Here is a 17486-nt window from a genome sequence, read left to right as displayed (position 1 = left end):
AAGAATATTAATATTTCTCCTTCCCCCATTCCTCCTAGAGCCAAAGATGTTTCCTCCACTCACCCACTGGCCCTGTGTGTAGGTGTTGCTTTCTCTCTACCAATCAAAAAATCAGTGAGTAACTAGAACTTCACCTTTTCCAATATCCCCCTACCCCCGACCTTTTGTCTTTAATGGCCATGGGCAACAGGGACAAAGACATTTTTTAAAAACTTACAGAGATCTATTATGCTCTACTACCTTGGCCCGCATGGGCCATTGCAAAGGGATTCTGTGAACCGTGTACTCAGATGAATGGTCATTATCTTCAAAAAGACAGGGGCAGTGATAGACACAGGAATCAAAAAACTAAGAGTTAATGGACCATCAGAATAATGAAGTACCAACACATTTTTGTCCTTGGCTTGAATCCTCAAGGTCCAGTGTCTCACAGAATTTTCATTTTGGTCTCATCTGACTCACTTGTCCACCCCTGGGCCAGTTGGCAGTTATACTGAGAACTGGAAATTTTCCTTAGAAGAGAGAAAGAGTATTTGTCAGGTAAAGCAAGGAAATGTCCATTATAGGAAGTTAGGCCTTTTGTCATGGTACTCCATTAGCACCCTCCTGACTGTTAAAGAAAAAAAAAAATTGTGACACCCATTAAAGACAGTAAGGAAGATTTTATTCAAGGGATGCTACTACGATTGGATTTTATTTTATAGTATGGGAGAGAAATCTGGCTCAGCTCAGACAAATGGAGATTTACAGCTAAAGAGCATGGTGGGGGTCACTGAATGTAAAATTAAGATGGAACATCAAGGGTAAGGATGAAGGGATTCTGGCTAAACCATCTGGACAGTAGTATTGTTGAAGGAAGGCTAGGGTCATAAACTATTGAGATCAGGGGATAAGGAATTTTTTAAAAGACTTATTAATACATTTTAGAGAGAGGGAGCAGGCGTAGGGGTAGAGGGAGAGGGAAAGAGAATTTTAATCAGTCTCTTCACTGAGCATAGACCCTGACGTGAGGCTTAATCTCAGAACCGTGACATCATGACCAGAGCAGAAACCAAGAGTCAAACGTTCAACCAGCTGCATCAACCAGGTGCCCTGGCAATAAGGGATTTGATCAGATATTAAGCGTTATAGATACTGAAGAACCTGGGTGGCTTAGTTGGTTAAATCTCTGGCTTTGGCTTAGGTCATGATCTGATCCCAGGATCAAGCCTGGCATTGGGCTTGCTGCTCAGTGGGGAGTCTGGTTCTCTCTCTCCCTCTGCTATTCCCCCTGCTCAGGCTCTCTCTCTGTCAAAATAAATAAATCTTTAAAAAAAAAAAAAGAGTGGTAAGATACCAGGGGTGAGAGATAAGGAATTTGATCAGATATCAAGAGTAGGATAGGAGATTGCTGAAAAATGACTAAGCAGATTTCTTGCTAAAACTGGGCTCAGTGGGTGGAGCCTGAGGTCAAGGCTGGACAGAAAGAGGACTCAGAGGAACTTGACTCCAGTCTGGTCAAGGAGAAAATCTTCATCATCCATGACCATTGTATTTTCTGCAGTCACACATTTTACTAATTCTTTTATCAGACATTCAGTGAACGAGAAACATGAACACAGGAGCAATAATATAACAAATGTTAGCGCTCTAGCAGAGACAAAGGCAGTGTAGGAATCCACCTCATCAGATTTAGAATATGCATGACTCCATGACTGAAACACTACCACTGCTTGACTGTTGAGATTAAGATGTAGTACAGAGGATCAGAGGGAAGGAAGGGAAATCTGAATGGGAGTCATCAGAAAGGGAGACAAACCATGAGGCACCTTTAACTATAGGAAACAAAGTGAAAGATGCTCGTGGGAAGGGAAGTGGGAGATATGGAGTAACTGGGTGATAGGCATTAAGGAGGACACGTGATATGATGAGCACCAAGGGTTATCCACAACTGATGAATTTGAAATCCTCCTCAGACTTCAGCCTCGAGGATTTCTCCAGTCCTTGCTCTCCCACTGTCTTGGTGGGGATCCGCCATGAGTGTTGAACACAGGAATGAATGAATAATATCTACCCCAGATCGCTGGGGCTTTGTCTTGTTTTTCTGAGGTTGGAAAGGCTTGGGAGAGACCCCCTGTATGCAGATACAGAGCTGCATGCAATTGCTTAGATAAACGTGTTCCCCACTTACTTGCTTGTGCATTGAACATTTCGCCCTTAACCTGTGGCTTGAGCAGTTAGGAGGTGACAGTCTGGAGGTGAATCAGAAGATGGCTGAATCCACATGGTGGTGGTCTGGGTTTGGGAGATTTAAATGAAAGACCCAAATTCTTCCAGTGGGGAGTGGTAAACATTTTATCGATGGGAGATGGAAAATAAATGGTCTGGTTAACCTTTCCCTCCCCCTCAAAACCCATTATTTGAAAAAACAAAAAGGGAAGTGAAGGGAGAAATCCTCCCACTCCCATCCCCACTCATCTCCATACCCACCTCCTCTTCCAAGAACCTAACAGACAAGGTGCCAAGAAGTGTTAGATACCAGCAGTGGTCTGAGATCTCATTCAAGGATCATGGTGAAAGGCATTCAAAGACATTTTGGGGGCACAGGGATCCAATTAAGGGGGACAAGTTTAAGGTTTGCAGGCAAACTTTAAACCAATAAAAATTAATGGCAGTAGAGAAGATGAGCTTTGGGAACTATAGCTTAATGGATACAATGTGTAAAAAGCTTCAGTGAGTCATGGTGGGAAGAGGCCATGAGGGCAGCAAATACAGTCTTAGATGATGTTATTAATAGCACTACAGGCTCTAGATTTCCTGTGGTGGTGTTCTTGGCAAGACCAGCCCGGCCAAAGTGGATACTCACAACCTGGAACAGAGGGTCTTGGAGATCCCAGCACGTGAGGCATGATGAGAGGGTAAAATGATAGGAGGTGTCCTTTGGAAGGACTGTCTCCTTGACTTTAAAAGGGAGAACCCAAATCTGTAGGTGAAGTCCTTTTGGCTACAAAGAGGGCCGAGGACTCCTAAGGTCAAGGTCTCCTCGTCACTTGCAAAGATGTTGAAGAACATATTCAGACATTTCAAAGATGTCCTCATGTCCATCGGTTCCCACTCTGGAATTCTATCAATAAGGTGAGAGTTCCTCTAGTTGAAAAAGAGATCTAAAAAGACGTCCCTTTCTCATGTAATTTCTGTAACTTCCAGAACACACCCACCTCCCCCTTCCAGCTCTGTAATGAAGCGACAGCTGGTGCCAATTTGTGGAACTCCTTAAAGGCTATTCTCCCTTCCATAGCCCCGGACCAAGTTCCCATGCTCCCTCACCTGATTTCCTGCACTCACCTCCCACCTGGTGTGTTCACACCTGCAAGTGCCTTTTACCAACCCCTTTGCCAAAAGGCAGCCAGAGTGACCTTTCAAAGACCTATCAGTTCCTGGCATTTGTCTCCATAGAAATCTGCACTGATCTTCTAACAAATTCTCAGTCCTCCAAAGGCACCCATAATCCTCCCATCAGTCTCTTCATACCCCTCCAACTGACTGATGCCTGTTCTGCCCCATCTCTCTGCCCTTCAACCACACTGCCTCCCTCTTCCTGTGGAGACCCCTCATGGTGCCTGCCTCCAAGCACAGGTGATTCCCATTGATGGGAAGACCCTCTTCCTCTCCCCCATCTCCCCACTCCAGTTACTCCCACTTATTCGTGAGCCCACAAGCCCCATGGTACACACTCTCCATGCAGCCTGCTCTCTCTTTTCAAGCACTGGCCTCCGTTTCTAGCTGTGGTTGTGTCATGGATGTCCCTCCCCAGCCAGCCTCCAAGCTCTCCTTCCCTTTAGCTCCAACACCTGACACAGTGCCTGGCACGTAGTAGGCCCTGGCTAGCTTCTAAGAGCCTCACTGAGGGACTGAAAGCATTTTAAAAACGTCACCACGTAGGCTCCAAACTGTAGGCAGAAAAAGCTTTGCCTGCATTGACATTTTAGAGACGTATTCGTCAAGTTGGATGTGTTCACTGACTTTACCTTATAAAATTAAAAAAAAAAAAACAAAGGACCCCTGTATCGCTTCGCATCAAACGAAGGCACGTGTATACTATTAGACCATGTTATGAGCTTAATGGAAGGAGACAAGATGTTTTTCTCTAAGAAAATGTATAAGACTGTTGAGGTCAAGTGGGAGGAAACAGTCCGTTTGTTGGAGCATTGCTAACTTACTCTCTCACAGCCACTAATAAAAATCTGACACAGGGTGAGTCAGAATTGTCTGTCAGAGATGAGTTAGATCTGGCTCATGTTTCTAGAGACATGAAAGCCAGGAACGAAGAAGGAGGCTTTGAAAGCCTGGGTTGAGGAGGCGGTGTGGTTCACTGCGATGAGCTAAGTGTCTAGGGCCACCGGCAGACATGCGGGCCTGTGTCCTTCCTTTGTTCTGGGGTCCCTCTTGCACCATGTGGTGAGGCTGGTGGCTGGGAGCAGCTCAGGACAGGACCCGGTGGCATCTTACCTCTCCCACCCTCATGTGGGCTCCAGTGGGCTCCAGTAGGTCCCAGGGGACAGCCTGCCTTCCTTGCAAAGCCCAGTAGCACTGGGAGCAGAAACTGGGACCAAAGAGTGAGCACCCTGTTTGACAAGCTGGACCAGCCACCTCTTCTTCAGATGCAGGGGGAGCCCTGGCATGCTGACTCCTCCCTTCTCCCTTTCCCCTTTCCTCTCTTCCTCTCTCTTCCCTTCCCCTCTCTCCTTCCCTGGTGGTGCCCTTTCCCAATGCCCACTTCATCCCTTTTCCTTTCTACATGGCTGTCTTCTAGAGTTTCTTCTCTTTGCTCCCCATTACTTCCCTTCATCCGAATCTCCTCTTTGGTCCCTTTGTCCCTGCTCTCTGCTCCTCCTCCCCTTCCCTGGCCCCTGTTCTGCTCCATCCTGACTGCAGGCAGAGGTGGACTAACATGCTCACTTGCTAGCTCAGCCACCCTCCAGAGAAGTCACTCTTCGGTGGCCACCTTCCTGACCCCCTGGTCCCTTCTCCACTTGTTCACATATTGCTCTGAAGTCTGAGGACAGAGCGGGGCTGCCACAGAATCAGGCCAGAGGAGAAACCAAACCATGTGCCACACTGTCCCCAAGCCCTGCTGCTCTGAGAGCTTTTGGAGTCCTCAACAGGGTTAGGATTTAGGGGCTTCTTCAGAACCGGGAGTGAAAACAACCATAGGGCAAATGAAAAGCTATGGCCCCCACACAAAAATAATAATCTCAAATGAAAACTATGTTAACTCTGAAGCCCCAAAGTCGAAGAATTGCCTTGAATCTGTCACAAGAAAGCACCCAAGGCCTCACTCTCTGGGTTCTGGGTGCCCTGGGAATGGCAGGAGGCTCTGACATGCGCGTGGGTGTGCCAAAAACGGGGGCTAGCCTGCCCGCTGGCGGGTGGGGGGTACCTCCTGCAGCGCTGTCCCAGGCCGGACCCCTTGCGGACAGGGTGTGGCGCGGTGTCCGGGGTTGTCCCAGTGCCCTGGGGTTCGCGGGAGCCTAGGCCCGGACACCCCCGACCCCCGCTAGTGGCCCTCGTTTTCTGCTCCAGGTGAGGGCGCGGCGAGGTGTCACTTTACCTGTGAGCAGAGGGTTCTCCTGAGAAGCCATGGGGCGGGGAGGGGCAGCAGGCAGCAGGAACAGGACAGAGCTGCCTGGGGGGCTGGGCTGGAGCGCAGTAGAGCACAGGCAGCGGCGAGTCCGGTGGGTCCTGCAGTCCCGACTGGGCCACAGCACAACACCCTGGCGCTGCGCGCCCCTCCTCCGCCAGCCCCTCCTGGTCCTCCCAGAGTCTCTGCCAAGTCCTCCGTGAGCTCACTTCCCGTCTTGGCAATTAGCAAAGCCCCTTCTCTGGGCCGCCCCTGACCCGCCCCCGCCCACCTCCCTCCTGAGTCCTCCGTGAGCTCACTTCCTGCTTTGGGAATTAGAAAAAGCCCCTTCTCTGCGCCGCCCCCGCCACCATCCCTCCTGAGGCTGGGCCTGGGCTGGGTTGCAGGGCTAAGCCCTTGCGGTGTGCGAGCCTTGCCAGCGCTGGCGCGCTGGGCAGCCTCCTAGCCTGGCTCCCTGAGCGGGTGTCTGCCCGCGGCCTGGCTGCAAAAGATCATCAGTCCTAACGCCAGCTGCACTCTTGGGTCAGTTTGCTGGCTTCCAGATTGCGCCCAAAGCCAGGAACCAGCTTCCCCAGCACAGGCCTGGGCTGAGATGCCTGCCCTGGATGTGTCTGAGCAGTCTCCTTGTCTCCAGGCAGGGATGGCACTTTGACCTGGATGTTTGGGTTTCTTGTTTGTTTTTTTGGTCATTGGTTATTACATGACCTCCAGGGTAGGTGCTCCACAAAGGGAGTGCAAACAGGTCACCTGATATATAAGCATATGGCCATTCTAGAAAAATAGCTTGGGGTTCCCTCGGAAACGCGGCATTGGTCCTTGCACCATGGTTTAATAGAAAAGGGATTATGCACCAAGTTACTTAAGTGAGCATAGGTTGAAATTGTTTACTGAGAGTAAATATGTAAAATAGTTATATTTTAACTAAATCTATCATCAATCATAAATCTATTACACGAAGGTTACAGGCAATTTAAATGCAAGAGAACTCTCTTCAGGGTTTTAAATAATCCGTGTCTGTCTTGGCACATGAGAATGCAAAGATAGGAAATGGTTTGTAAAAGATCATATAATAGCTTTTACTATATGGTATCAGCAATTTTTCATAAAGGAGCGGCCTCCAGCTAAAAACTCAGCTTTGAAAAATGCAGAAAAGCAGCAAACGTTTCTATGGTTTGTGTCTCCATATTCCTTTATGGCCAGTTTGAACAAATCCACATGCTTTGATTCAAAGGTAATAAATTCCTCTTATTTGGAAAAATGATGTTTATTTTTGTTCTCTCACCCTTCGCAGGTGGTTTCATTTTAGCACACTTCAGAGTTATAATTTCATGCTTATTAAAAACATTTATTATGATCTACATAGATGAATGAAACTTTTATTAAATTATTTGACATAAAATCTGTTATTTTAAAAAATGTATTTCCTTTGAAGGGTTATTTTAGAGCGTTCAGAGAGGATCTAGGAGTGTGGTATTATGCAGTTTTTAAGTAGGTATGAAATGGTTATTTATATGATTGTTTCTTTAAGGCTTATGTATATTGTCCATTATATGCTATAAAATATTTTGAAAGTAAATTTAAGGAATGTTTTACATAGTTTATTTTTTGGAAAAAATTATTGAAATGACTTATGAAAGTCAGTATACTCTCAACATTAATTTATTCTGAAATTTACCAATTGTCTATTGAACCTATTATATGGCAGATATTACTTCAGACTACACTGGTAAATGAAATACTTGGCTTTGTAGAACTTTTATTTTATTTTATTTTTTTTAAATATTTTATTTATTTATTTGACAGAGAGAGAGATCACAAGTAGGCAGAGAGGCAGGCAGAGAGAGAGAGAGAGAGGAGGAAGCAGGCTCCCTGCTGAGCAGAGAGCCCCATGCGGGACTCGATCCCAGGACCCTGAGCTCATGACCTGAGCCGAAGGCAGCGGCCTAACCCACTGAGCCACCCAGGCGCCCTAGAACTTTTATTTTAATGGGTGAGACAATTAAAAGCTATAAACCTTAATAAAAATTGCATAGTGCATTCAAAAATGATGAGTACAATGGGGAAAAAGAAAAATTCGATCAGGGTGAGAAAAATCAAGGTTGCTAGGCAGGGGATGGGGAGCTAAAAGTTTCAATAGGAAGATCAGGGTAGTTACAATGAAGCTGACAATTGAACAAAGGTATGGACAGGTGATGAATTTGCCCAGAACTATCAGCAATAAGGTCACTCCAGACAAAGGAATTGGCTATCTTGAAGGCCATAAGGTTGGATCATGCCTGGCATATCTGAGGAATAGCAAGGAGGCCACTGTGAGTGACTGAAGAGTAGCAGGGAAAGAGGTCACCGAGGTTAAATGAGTGGCTAGATCATGTGAAAGCTTAGAAGTCATTGTAAAACTCTGGCTTTTATATTTGGAAACTTACTGTGTGATAGAATTTCTGCTAATAACTGAGAGTTCAAATGTCCATAAAATTTCAAGGATTCTTATTCTAGTAAGACAGAATAAAGAAAAAGAGTTCATATTTTCACATGGTGTAACAAATGCTCGGAGATCCAAGTGTAGGAAGCTATGGGAGCACAGATGAAGGCACTAAAATCACACCAAAATATTTGATGACTGTGACTATATATACATTTGTATTTTCTAGATTTTTTATAGTCATGGAATCACACAGTATATACTATTCATTGCCTGGCTTTTCTTTTCTCAGCATCATTACTTTGAGAATCTCCAATTGTAAATAGTTCATTTTGATGTTGAATAGTAATCTCTTTAATGAATAGATCATAATCTGTCTTTTCTCTATTGATGGACATTGATGAACAACATTTCCACTGTTTTCAATTCTAAAAGCTGCTATGAAATTCACATACAAGTCCTTGTATGAACATAGGGTATGTTTCTCTTGGTTAAATGCCTAGAAGTAAAATGGCTATTTGTGTAACTGCAACATATTTTGCATTTAAAAAAATTTTCAAACTATTTTCCAAAGTGGTGGTATCATGATATATGCCAACAACAATTTAGATTTTTTGTTGCTTCTCATTCTAGCTCAGACCAAGTACAATTAGCCTTTATAATTTTAGCCATTCTAATAGATATGTAAGCATGCCTCATTAGGATTTTAATTTGTATTTCTTTAATGTCTAAATGTTGAGAAATTTGTCATGTGCTTATAAGCCATCCATATCCTTTTGGTGACATGTCTCTTCCATTATTTCCTTCACATGTAAAATTGGATACTCTGTTTGGTTATTAGTAAGGTTTTTTATTTTTTTTTCATTTTTTAATAATCAGAGTAGATGTCCATTATCAGATATAGTATTTGCAAATCCCTTCTCCATCTTTACGGTTTCTCAATGGAGCTTTGATAGCTGTGTCTTTCAAGAAATATGCTACTTCTTTCCTGGTACACGGAGGTATGACTAGGACATTATCAATGTTGACCTTTGCAAACAAAATCATGGCTTAAGATATATGTAGTCTGCAGTTGTTGGGAGTGTTCACCATCCTTGCCTCTAACTCACCTCTCACTGCCCACACATTCAGATATAGGGGAATATTGATTGACAAAATATTAATTGCCAAATACCACTAGTTGGAGAATAAGAAAAATGCAGGCACCTGATTATATAATATTACTTAAATAAAATATGTTTTTATAAGTGCTATTGGAAGTAAATTCCTCAATACTTTAATCACACAGAATGATGGAATCCTCGATTTTTTTTCTTGTATTTACTAAGAAAATGATCATGCCTCAAGTATATTAAAATGGAATAGGGAAAATTAAAAATTGTTTTAAGTTGATTTGCGTGTGTTGTGCGTATGTGAGAGAGAAAGTGAGAGAAAAAGAGAAAGAGAGAAAAAGAGAACGGGAAAGACAGAGAGGTGGCTGCAGTGAATTGATGAGTTGCAGGATAGATTTTAAAGTTTTGTCTTTTGCTTTCTACATTCCCTTTTCCTTAGGTTCAAGAGAACAATCAGTAGTATCTCAGATGCCTGCTGCTAACATCAGCAGAAAGAGTTAGAGGTTCCCAGAAAATTAAAGATGAGATATAGTTTTCCTGACATAAGAAAAGTCATTTTTTGTCCCCAGCTATTTTCAATGATCTATACCCCACCTGTGTACTTGCCCAAGCACACTTCTTCCAAAACTTCCTGGGAGGTTCTTACAAAGAAATGCAAAAACCTCACTAGTTAAGGATTTTGAGGGAACAAGGCAATGGGAAAACTAACAGTCACCACCAGACCAGGAAATAGCCTAAGCTATTGAGACAATAAATCAGTGGTAAAACTCCTAGTGCTATTTCAAAAGTAATCAAGGCCTTGCATTCCTTGTCCCAGAAAATGAGTCCAAGACCCCATCTACTTTATATCTGCTCTTGAAGCCTGCAGAGTCCCTTTCCCTTGTCCAACAGTTACCTCTGCTTTATTCTAACGTTGAAGTTTCTGCCCTCGGTGGAATACAAGCTTCATTCAGGTGAACATGCAATACATATTGCACAAATACATATGTGGATGTGCATGCATCCACAACCTTATGACCAACCATACACGGGATAATAAAACTCTCCCTTCTGAGTATTCATCTTAAATACGAAATAAAAATCTCTCTCTCCTGTTCAAACAGTCAAGGCCTTGGAACTTATTCCCTGTGATCTCCTTGTATGTTGTAAACAAAGATTCCTTTGTTTGACAACTCCACCTGTTTCTGTGATTCACCAAGGACTGACCTCAGTTAGTTCAGTTACTGTAATGGCTTTCACTACTCTGATTCTACCTCTGCAAGTCTCCAAATTTAACTATTTTTTCCTCCCAATTCCGCATATTCTTGGCTTTAAACAGCAACTCTGAAGAGATGATTTGCTTGTTTAAAAAAAAAAATCAAGAAAAGGGAGTAGTAGTAAACATTGTAACTTTGAACTTCCTGCCCTAAGGGGCTCTCCTGTTGTTTCTCTTTGACTTCCTGGACTGAAATGATAGAAATTTGGCAATACATCACTCCCCAATCCAGATAACTGACAGAACAGTTTAGACTCTTAGAAAAATATTAGTTTAAAAGATCACATAATTAAATACTTAAGCATGTAGTGTAATGTAGTGGTTTTCAAGAAATATATTTTGGTCATCTGAATATTTAGTTTTCAACCATGGCTACTGACTCACAGCTCCTAAAACTCTTGGAATTTTTTGTGATAAGGGTGAGAGAGGTGTGTTTTGTTATGTTAATAAAGTGACCTTCAGACCTCACTCAAGGCAAGGGCTGTTTGCCTTAAGGACCAACCACTTGGTGAAAGCCTTCATAACTTTTTGCCCAACATGCCTCCCCTTCCTCCCAATTCAGGATTATCTGGGGAGGGAAGAGGAGCTGGAGATTAGATCAGCAAATGACAATGATTTAGTCAGTCATGACTATGTCACGAAGCTTCCACAGAAAACCTGAAAGGACTGGGTTCAGAAAGCTTTTAGTTTGTTAAATGTATGAAAAGGCAGGAAGAGTGGCAGTCTTCCAGAAGGTAATAGAAGCTCTGTGCCCATTCTCCATACCTTGCCCTGTGCACTTCTTTATCTATCTATTGACTTAAATCTTCTATTATATCTTTTAATAAGCTGGCAAACATAAAGTAAGTATTTTTCTGAGTTTTGTGAGTCCCTGTAACAAATTAAAAGAACGTAAGAAGTAGGCCACTGGGACCTCCAACCTGTAGTTGCTCAGTCACAAGCACAGGTAATAACCTAGGGCCTACAGTGAGACTGGCATCTGAGGTGGGGTTGGAGATAGTCTTGGAGGACTGATCCCTTAACTGATAAAATCTTACACTATGTTCAGGTAGATAGTGTCAGAATTTAGTTGAATTCTTGGAGATCCTGCTGTTTTCTGAAAATTATTTGGCATTGTTGGTATGATGTCCTAAAACCCAAAAAGATATAGCTACCTCAAAATAAGAATAAGGTTGACAGCTTATATATAATAAGTGAGTATATCAGGGATTTAAAATATACCCAATAAATAATGTAAGGAAATAAGGAAAGATTTTGAAATAAAAACAAGAATAAGAACCTAGTGGTGCTAATAGATTAAATATATGTAATCTAGTTGAATTAAGAATACAATGGATAGAATACGTAATGGATCCAATAGAGATAAGAAGTCACTTAAGGATATAGTCATCTGGATACCAGCAAAGCCTTAAAATTATCAATATAAAAGAGGTGTAAGATGTAGGTGATGTGTGTGGAACAAAAGCTAGAGAAAAAATTAGATTTCCTTACTACTCATAGCCTGTTGACAAGTCCTTGAAGTTCCTCTGGGGACTCAGCTGCTTCCATGTGGACACATCCACTCAGGGCAAAAAGCATTCTTAGTCCACCCCCCAGGATACTGAAAATCTACTTTCACATGTAAAAATTACTTTGGAAACTTCTTTATCTCTACTCCCCACCCCTGCCCTCAAGATATACATTGGCAATCATCTCCCAAGCATATACCCACTGATACACATCAGAAGAGTCTCTTCCCTGAGTTTTTACCAAATAGTAATAAATGACCTTTCCCTAACAATAGCTAGCCCCCTAGAGGTCCTGGAAACCTTGTTTATAAAATACCTTGGAGGCTTGTGCTATCCCTCAGCTCCTCCCAAATTGAAAGTATATAATCAGCCACTCTTCATGACCCTCTCTCTCTACTCCAAATAAATAAATAAATATTTTTTTAAATAAAATAAAATAAATGACTTTTTTTAAATGAAAGAAGAAAAAGGAAGGAAATATTTGAATATTAATGTACATCTATTTCTCAAGCATAAAATAGTCAAGACACTGGATTAAAACTTACATACAAGAAAAGAAAGAAAATATTCATAACTATAGTTGACACTATGAATCCCAAACTAGGGCATACATACCAAAGACAAAAAAAACACAAAATCATAAGTGTTAGAGAGAAAAAAAAAATAATTCATTAATAAAGAAACAAGAATCAGACTGACAGAAATTTTTTAAATAACATCAGATATAAAAAAGAATGAGGTAATAGCTTTATTATCTTGAAAAAAATAATCACAAATGTAAACATTTAGATCCTTATAAAATGTCATTGGAATAGGAAGGCATAATAAAAAAAAATATTTTCAGGAATACAGACCACAGATAATTTTCCTTAATTTGTGTAGGCAGCACTTAAATACTAATATTATTTTAACAGTTAAAATGTACTCTATGACCTATGGGGTGGGGGAAAAGAGGATGACCAAGTCATCTTGAAATAATTCAGTTTTATGAAAAAAGTAAAAAGATCGAAAAAAAGACTTGAAGAAAAGAGAGATAAAACATATGCATAATAAAAATAAATAAATAAATAAACAACTGGAGTGCCTGGGTGACTTAGTCGGTTCAAGTGTCTGCCTTCAGCTCAGGTGATGATCCCAGGGTCCTGGTATTGAGCCTGCATCAGGCTCCCTGCTCAGTGGAGAGTCTGCTTCTCCCTCCCATTGAGAAAAAAAATTTGACTTATTTATTTGAGAGAGATAATCTCTAAATTTTACTTATTTATTTGAGAGAGAGTGAGAAAAGAAAAACATGCACACAGCAGGGGGAATAACAGAGGGAGAGGGAGAAGCACCCCACTGAGCAGGGAACCCCCTGTGGGGCTCTATCCCAGGACCCGGGTATTATGACCTGAGCTATAGGTAGACACTTAACTGACTGAACCACTCAGATACCCCAATGAATACAATCTTTAAAAATAATAATAATAATAATAAATAATATTTCAGATAGTATGATTTTTTTAATGTAAGACTTGGTATAAAAACAGGATGACATACTTGTCTAATTATAGCAAAAGACTTTGATAAGTTTAGATGCAGTAGTACATAAAAAATTTAACTTCTTTCATTAACTGATAATTTAATTAGATTAAATTAAGAGACATCAAAATTTAGAGAATCTAATAGTCCTGATCTATTAATAAATGTAGCCATCCTGACCCCAAAACCATAGTCTTCAGTAAGTATATAAGCATAAGTTGAACATTTACACAAACAGGCCATTATTTAGGTCAGAAGTATATGCCAATAAATTCCTAGAGTTAAATATCAGGTTATATTTTTCAAGAATGAGGCAATAAAATTAGAAAAAAATGACCAAAATATTAAATTCATATAATTGGAAGTTAACTTCATACCTAAAATGAAATAATACAGCTAATTCAGAAATTTTAAGAATTACAGTACTTTGGTAATATCAACTCTCAAAATGAGTAACGGACAGGTGGGGCTAGGGAGGAAGAGATCCATAGGGAACTTTGTGAACAGGCTCTCAGAAATCCCCAAAATGTGGTGTGGGAAAACCAGAGTAAAGTGATAAATTGGGCCACCCTACCCCAGGGAAGAGCACCCTGATCTAGGCCTGTGGGATGGAGGACCACCCTGCCCTAGGTGTATGGGGTGGGTCATGTGGGGTGGGTGTCTCTATGAAAAACACCTGTAACCAAAAAAGAATAATCAGACCCTAAAAAGGAGGTAAGCCATTGCAGCAGTTATTGATAGAGATGTTAAAAGGATTAAAGTTGCCTGGTTACCTTTTTATAAAAAATAAACCCTGAAGGCACTCATTGTTAACTGTGTGGGGACCCCTCTTAGTTGTGAGAGCTTTTTCTATATATTCACTTGATAAACTTCTGTCACTTACTCACTCTCCATTGCCCACGAGATTCCTTCTTTGACTCCAAGAGACAAGAACCTAGCTCTCCCACATCATTCCCTAGAGTTAAGTATCAGGCTATATTTTCCAATGATAAGGCAATAAAACTAGAATAGAATGACCAAAATATTAAGTCCATGTAATCCTGGAAGTTAACTTTATACCTAAAAAGAAATAATACAGCTAATTCAGAAATATTTAGAATTACTGTACTATGGTAATATCATTTGTGAAACAAGTGACAATAATTAAAGGTATGAAGGAAATCTAAAGGTTTAATTGTATTAATTCAAAAGAAAAACAAAACAATACAACAAAAACACCAAAGCATAAAACAACAAATCAAAACAAAAAGAATATAAAGGCAAAACCTAAGAACAACAGCAGTAATAACAAAATCTTATAGAAACAAACAAATTTTTGGAATAGATTAATAAGAAAGATTTGACCAATGAGTACTGGTCAGAAATACTCAGAGATGATGAAGATAAAATAAAATACTAAATGAAATGTATAAAAACTAAATTATAGACCTAAGAGACTGATTAAAAATGCTTCTAGAAAAGGAGTCTAATTTGAAGACAATAAAATTAATAGCACCATAGAGAAAACTGTATTTGTGACATAGGGGATCAATTAGAGATGATAAAGTATTTCCTTAAATATCAAAGATAACAATTAGACTCAATGGCTCAGTCAGCTAAGCCTCTGCCTTCACCTCAGATCATGATCCCAAGGCCCTGAGACTGAGCTTGACTCCCTGCTTGGTGGGGAACATGCTTCTTCTTTTCCCTCTCCCTCTGCAGCTTCCCCTGCTGGCACTTGTTCTCTCTCTCTCTCTCTCAATAAATAAAATATTAAAAGTTAAAAAAATTAAGAAATAAGCATCAAAGATTAATCCATAACGTAAAAATATTTATTAAAGTGATTAATTAATTTATATTAAAATTAAATATTTCCTTGCAATTAAGTGCAGTGTGGAGAAAAAGTTAATAGACAACTGACATAGGAATGAACAATACTTAAAATATTTAAAACTGACAAGGAATTATTAGATTTAGACTCCATGATGATCTCTATGTATGTGCATTTAAAACACCTTAAAATACTTTGTAGGAATGTGCTACAGGAAATTAAAGAGGGAGGGAGATAAAGGGGGAAAAAATAGCTCAACTTGAAATGACTAGTTGGTTGCCACTGTGTTTTATTTACATTTTCCACCACTTTTTTGGTCAATGAAATTATTTTACATGTATCTATTATTATCTTGTAGGACATGTTACACTAATATCATTATTAATGAAGTTGAGAATAAGAATATGATGCCTCATTTCATCATAATTGTTAAAAATGATCCCTCAGCTGGTAAATGCAGGAAGCCAGAAACGGAAATAATAATTAGCACCAGTTCAAAAGCTTGTCCACCTGGAACCTGTAAGAAAATCCAACTAGATCCTGAAAATAATGAGTGATCTGAGGAAACTGGACAGGGATATAGATTTCCAGATGCTTTTTACTTATAATGGCAATAGCAACTTAGACAAGGTAATGGAAAAAAATCTATTAATTGGCAGTTGGAAAATTATTAAAAAATATAAACCATAAGCCAATGAGCTTGGGAAAATTATGAAGAATCTACATAAACATAAAAAGAAACAATATATATTTGCCAAGGAACATTCACATTTTAAAAAATAAGTTGAAAGGGGAACAATATGCCATAATACATGTATCAATGTTTTTCATGGAAGTTTAGTATAAAAAATAAACATTTTAAATAATTTATTTGGAAATTGATATCACATATCTGAAAAACTTGGAAGAAGAAATGGATAACCATGACTAAACAAATGTAGCAGAAAAATGATTTACAATAATAGATAAAAGCTATTCAAAAATGCAGTGAATATTGGCCAAAGCTTAGAAAAATCGATAAAATATAAAATGTAAAATGAATTCAGGAATGAAAAATAGAATCCCATTAAATCTAATTTGGAAAGAACTAATAATTTTTTTTTTGGCCTGAATCTGCTCTGCCTTTCATTAGGTGGGACACTGACCAAGCCCACTCAGCTCCTCTCTCATGCCCAGTAATAGAAAAGTCAGGGACATTAATTACTTCTGGGATGAATTTTAACCACTGTGGATAGGATGCAGAAGCCAGTGGGTTAAACAGATTCTTTCTTGTTTCAGGAAAAGAATTCTGAGATGTATTCTGTGCATTAGGATTGATGCTCAGTTGTCCACAATCATAATCCACTCAGTCTGAACTCATATATGTTTCTCCTGGACCACTTAGCTCTTCTCATTCTCTCCTCTTCCACGTGATCAAATTCCAAAATAATTATTTAGGTTGTGTATGCAAGTCCTGATTTTGAAGGGAAACTCAGTTACAGAAAGAGATGAGAATAAAGATACAGGAAAAAAAATGGTGCACTTGGGTGACTCAATTAGATAAGCATCTGACACTAGATTTCAGCTCAGGTTGTTATCTCAGGGCGATGAGATGAAGCCCCTACAGGCTCTGTGCTAGGCAAGGAGGTTGCTTAAGATTCTCTCTTCTTATCCCTTTCCTTCCCCCCCTCACCTCCCATGCTGTCTTTCTCTTAAATAATAAGCACTGCTGAACTATCTTAGATTCTGTACCTTCTCTCCAGCCATGAACCTATCACTGTCTCTAACTCTTGAAAACTTCATTAGACAAATTAATGTGGTGAAGGAAGCAATATGAGAAAGCCTATTAATCTGATGAGCATGGAACTGAACAAACCCTATAGATACTTTCCCTTTGGTTTCTAGCCTATCAATACCTACAGTGAGTCACATACACTCAAGATTATTGTTTTTATTGTATACTTCATATATTCATTAATTTTTGACTCATTATCATTTTGTTGAAGTGTTAAACTATGGTAATAAACAAACTTTTAAGTAACTTTTCTTCCTATGATACAAATATAACTTGCACTTGAGCTTTAGCTAATTTTATGTTCTAAAATTGCCAAAACAAAATGATCAAGGTTTCTAGATTATTTACTGTATTTTCTACTATATAATATTGTTCTATCTCTTCTGTATAAAGAAAATGAATGCTTGCGGCTCTTGGGTGGCTCAGTGCGTTAAAGCCTCTGCCTTCTGCTCAGGTCATGATCCCAGAGT

At 40.0% G+C, this 17486-nt stretch overlaps 1 long non-coding RNA gene across 1 annotated transcript in view; it reads right to left on the bottom strand.

The window, feature by feature from the left end:
* Positions 1–5709, bottom strand: part of LOC309857563 — a 62654-nt gene extending 56945 nt beyond the window's left edge. The window contains exon 1 of the long non-coding RNA XR_014307778.1: positions 5591–5709. This is a non-coding gene — a long non-coding RNA (uncharacterized lncRNA). The remainder of the gene's footprint in view (positions 1–5590) is intronic.
* Positions 5710–17486: the final 11777 nt, after the last annotated feature.

Source organism: Mustela nivalis (genome assembly GCF_964662115.1).
Source record: "Mustela nivalis genome assembly, contig: HAP1_SCAFFOLD_891, whole genome shotgun sequence".
Taxonomy (NCBI): Eukaryota; Metazoa; Chordata; class Mammalia; order Carnivora; family Mustelidae; genus Mustela; species Mustela nivalis.
Note: the sequence above shows the minus strand (reverse complement) of the source record. Positions and strands in the feature narration are given on the sequence as shown.